The 5,482-nt window shown below is 38.4% G+C and overlaps 1 protein-coding gene across 1 annotated transcript in view; it reads right to left on the bottom strand.

The window, feature by feature from the left end:
- LOC102860069 (TBC1 domain family member 30-like) overlaps positions 1-5,482 on the bottom strand; it is an 83,727-nt gene that overhangs the window by 52,588 nt on the left and 25,657 nt on the right. The window lies entirely within an intron of this gene.

Below are 5,482 nucleotides of genomic sequence, written 5' to 3'. Positions count from 1 at the left end.
AACTTCTGCCTTCATCACCATAGGCTCTGGCTCAAATGCTATTTCATTAAATTTTTCTGTATCTGCCAATTCCTTTCGGTACAATGACTCAGTATTTTCCTTCCATCTTCTTTTGATACCTCCTGGATCATTTAACATTCTGCCTCAAATTCTACTGATAAAAAATGATGCTTTAACAAGTACTTGTCTGCTTTTAAAATTATATAGTCTTAAAGATCTGGGATATAGTCTACTTTGAAGTTTCTAAATTCATATTTAAAAGTGGCCTTCTCTCATTTCCTACAATAACACAAGATTCCTATTAATGAAATAACACCTTATCTGTTTAAAATGTAGATATTTAGACATTTCCTCTCCAAATACCAGTTACTATATGCATTTTGCCAAGTGTAAGAAACCAGTATGCCCCTTTGCAGTAATTCTCTTTTAGTTCATCTATGAGCTAGGTGATTATCTTTGTTCATAATCCCAACTCTGAAGGTAATCCTTATAGTCAAGTGCGGGGCAAAGTATGAGGAATAGGGTGGGTGGGGTGACGTTGTCTCACTATATAAATGATCAACATTTGGAAGCATCAGAAAGTACTGCACAGGTATGCAATTATATTGCACAAATAAACCAAATGACAGGATTGTTCAAATGGCTTAGAAGCTGTTATATGTTAATTTGTGTCCTCCCAAAATATGTGCTAGAAGGCTAACCCTGTAGATGTAATTCCATCTCGCTTGCTAAAGTAGATGGTCAGTGAAAAGGAGGACTAACTTCAATGAGGTCGACAGACATAATGGACCCACAATGGCCTTAAATGCAACAAAAATGGTGAGGACAGCACAGGATCAGAGCCAAAACAACAACAGTGCAAGGACAATAACAATGTAATGCAATCATCTTCCACAATATGACTCAATGCAAACTCAAACCATCAGTTAAAGTCATACCAGTGAAGGATGAATACTAACCTAATCACTTCTAAGATTTATAAAGAGCAGTTCTGACACAATGAGAAAAACATATCTTATGTTAATATCATCTTACAAACCATGGAACTTTGGAATTATAAGCAGAGTCAACATGGTTGAGACCTTAATTTGGACTTTCATCTTTCTGTAACAAACTTCTGTTCTTTAAAGCCATCATTCTGATATTTATGTTATAGCAGCATTAGGAAATTAAACCAGAAGGAAATATACAGAAACACTTTGTTGTTGCTGTTGATTGCTGTCAAGTCGAGCACAAGTCATAGCAACCCTATGAACAAAAGGCCTGAAGCCTTTCTATAACTATCAACACTTATCAAAGTTCATGGAGTTTCCAGAGGCATGTTGTTTAGGAAGTGGATGCTACCCACTGTATTTTAATCACAGTTTAGGCCTCAAAAGCCATTAATATTTTCTCACATTTAAATATGTGGGACAAACCACAGAAGAATGTGTATCACTGGAAATTACAACCATCATAAACTTCTGACTGCTCCTTCCAGCAGCTTCAGTACAGCCTAGAAAGTTCAGTTCTTAACACAAGGACCCCTGGACAGTAGATCTTGCCTAGCAGATGCGGCCACTTCTAGAAGCTGCTGGTGGAACCATCTCCATTTCTGCCTTCATTGCCCCTTCTTTTTCTACAGCAAGAACTGGCTGATTCATCTCAGTTAAACCTCCACATCCATAACATGAATAGAATATGAAAAAAAATCAACATTTTCATTCACAAGAATGCTTTTATCTCCTACAATTTAATGAAAATGTCATTCTCCCACAGCCTTGATGGCTTCAGCAAAGCTACAGTTTGTATTAAATGGTACCTATAGCTCAGTTTTCAAGAACTGCTAGGGATTTCATGCCAGCTTAGCACGACTTAACTAAATGGTGGTGGTTGTTGTTGTTGTGTGTCATCGAATCAAGTCCAACTCATAGGGACCCTACATGCAAGAGATGAAGACTTTGAACCTGCGTCATCCTCACACTCTGCTGCATGAAAGCCCACTGGGACAATCACTGTGTCAATCCATGTTGCTGAATGTCTTCCTCTCCTCCTCTGACCCTTCACCTTTCTCAGCATGATGTCCCTTCCAAAGACTGGTCCCTTCTGATAATAGACCCACTGTAAGACAAAGCCATCTGCAGGAAATGCACACCCCTATACATATACAGTGTAATACGTCATTTTGCTGAGGTGGTATGGTTAAGGCATCAGGCTCTAAACTGACTTACTACTGACAACCAGTTAAGCGGATCAACATGTGGTTCTGTATTGTGTGGTTCAGTTCTCTTTATTGAAATATTTTTTAATTGCCTGAACATTCAGCAATGGAAATACTTGGACTATGCATTTCCATTCCAGGTTTAGGTCATGCCCAGTGGAAGCGCAGAAGTAAGTCATTTTCAAAGGTATAATAGCACTGGATCACTACCTCCACTTTCTTTGTTTGCTGTTTTCTGGAGAGAATCCAAGTGCTGCGATAATTCAGGAAGCTTCATTCTCAAGAGGTCTCTGAAGACAGCCATATCCACAGACAATGCCCGGAGATTATTGACAAAATAGCTTTCAGGAAGAACTTTATCAATAAGGTAGATCATAATCTGAAGAAAAAGACAAAGAACAAGACTGTTTCAGGACTATTGGGATCACAAAAAGAGAAAGAGCATATTCCAGTTGTCAACTCACAATCAGCCAAAGTACACTATCCTTTCAGTATGTCCATACAAATTATCCAGATGCTCAAGGCCTATTTACACTCTGGTAAGCAGCAGGCAGTAAAATTATCTAATTCAGACCCAAAGCCTGCTACTGTCTGAAATTACTAAATGGGCCACCAGACCTGAGTTCAATCACAAGAAATTTATGATGAATCCTCAGGCTCACTCCTAAAAGTGAAAGCGCCTACCTCCATGAACAGCTAGCAGGAGTTTCCATACTGGCTTCGTGACATCAACACAGATTTACCACTACCTTTTTGTATTAAATCCAAGAGCCAGTTTATCATAAATACCCCCACTGACACAGGTGTCCAGATTCATATATCATGAACCTGGGTTATTAGAGCAACTAGCCCTGGCTTTTTGTCTACTTTCCTCCTTTACAAAAATGCACCAGGTTTTGTTAAAAAAACTAGTGGGTTTTTAGACCCTTTTTAAACATCTAGATTTCTTTCATAAGATTGTCAACACACCTATACAAGTACCCCAAATTAATAAGCTTATCTTTATTTTTCTATTTGTGCTACTTCTTCCACTAATGTAAAACAAAAAACACTGACTAGAATGGCCCATCAAAATATATATGAATCCATTCCCTGACAGCTTGCATGCCTTCTCTAGGTCCTACCTGATAAAAAACCACCTCATTCCCTAGTTCACATGTGAAAAAAAAATTAAAAAATACATAAAATAATGACTGTATTTTGGTGGAGGAATAGCTGTGCCACATTTCTATTTTCAGGATAACACAAAACTTCCATGTGAAAAAAAAGAAAGCAAAAAGTCCCAGCTTTGCCAAGAGGTCATTTTTCTCTTATCCTCATCATCAACTTTTACTGTTCTGACCATAAATCCACCCCCCCTCCCCGGTTAGGTACCATCAAATTGGATCCAGCTGGCACAAGAGGAGATTGCCCCTCCTCTCCAGTAGAGCATCTGGTGGATTCGAACCGTGCACCTTCAGGATTGCAGTACAGCTTCTTGTCACCAGAGCTCCCACACTGTAACTTTCGAATACCTCTAAACGGCAGGAGCAAAATCTCCAGAAGGTCCCTAATCACTATTCGTTGTTATTACTGCTAAGTCAGAAGCAACTCAGTGTTCCTAAATGGGTTTTTAAGGCCACAAACTGCACAAGAGGAAATTTCTCCTCTTTCTCCCTCAGAGCCACAGGACAATCTGAACCGCCAGGGAGGCACCACCTTTGGATTAGCTGCACTACTCCCTACGCACTAGGCTTTCAGAAGGTCTTCGGAAGGTCTTAGTTAAAGAGATAGACAAAACCAGGAATCATCTTTAGTCTTCTGTTAGGATAGAATTTTCAGGTAAATATAACATCACTTTGGAAATAAAGCTCAGTGATTCTAAAAGAAGACTATTCAATCTATGTGAAGGTAGAAATTCTGAAGAGGTGTGGTCAGTGAGGGAAGGGAGAGCACAGATTCCCACAGAGCTGAGTTACCTTGGTAGAGTAGGGCCAGGAGGTGAAGTATTTACAAAATCACAAAGGTAAACTTTAAAAGTAACCAAGCAGAAACCAACGACACTACCGTTAAGTCAGTCCCATTCATGGCAATTCTAGATCAGGTTTTCAAGGCAGTAAATCTTTTAAAATCTTTTTTAAAGTTATACAAGTGTTCAGGTCTTTCATTCATAGTCTACGACTCAACAGCGCTTAACAACAACAACAAATCTTTAAGGGAAGAAACTGCCCATCTTTTTTTCCTGTGGAAAAGTAGAGTCAGGGCTATATTGCAATCTGTACATAAAGAGAAGTTATATAATACAAAGACAGACACTTGGCTTTTTATGGGAGGGGGGATAATCTCTCAAAATCACATGAAAACAAGTAAAACAAAAACTTTATTTCCAATTATCACAGAATTCTTGTGACAAATTAAAGTTTTGTTCTAAAGGCATCCTAATGTCTGAGTCAAGACTCTGCCCTCTACCATATTCCAAAGGGAGCTCTGGCAGCCTAGTGGCAAGAAGCTGTGCTGTAATCCTGAAGGCACATGGTTCGAAACCACCAGCTGTTCTGTGGAAGAAGGATGGGCAATCCCCTCCAGTGTGATTAATTGTCTCTGAATACCTACTGGGGGGTTCTGACTCAATGACACACAACAACAACAACTATGCTCCAAAGACCAACTGTCAGAAAGATTCGGTGTGAAAAATAATGTATTCAAACTCTATAAATTAAGCAGTATAAAATAAAATTTTTTACATATATATATATATATATACACACACACACATATACATATATATAAAAGATTTTAGAGGAAGTTCTAATTTTTATTCATTAAAAATAAAACCATTACTAAGAAAAAATAGAGAGTAATGAAAAGAAAGAAATATATTTTACCTATTTCTAATTAACTATATATTTCCCCAGTAATCACAACTTGCAGAAACCAACAGGTAGTGGTGGAGTGGCTGGTGGTATTAGGTGCCATTAGCCAACTACAGTTGATAGCAACCCTATGAACAAATCAGAACCTTGCTCTCCCCGACCCATTCCTCATGATCTCTGTGATGCTCAAGCCTATTGTCACAGTCACTGTGTCAATCCATCTCTTTGAGGGTCTTTTTCTCCTCTATTACAAATGAAACCACAGATCTGACACAAAATTTATCCATTTTGAAAAGACAAGGAAAAATGCGGTTGCCTTTATAGTAAAAAAAGTAATTTCTAGATCCATCTTGAAGTACAACACCGTGAGTGACAGGATTATATCCATACGCTTACAAGGAAACCCAGTGAATACCACTATCATTCAGAT

This window comes from Elephantulus edwardii, unplaced genomic scaffold (genome assembly GCF_000299155.1).
Source record: "Elephantulus edwardii isolate Elephantulus edwardi_28Jun2011 unplaced genomic scaffold, EleEdw1.0 scaffold00047, whole genome shotgun sequence".
NCBI classification, from domain to species: Eukaryota; Metazoa; Chordata; class Mammalia; order Macroscelidea; family Macroscelididae; genus Elephantulus; species Elephantulus edwardii.
This window is presented reverse-complemented; position numbering and strand designations above follow the sequence as displayed.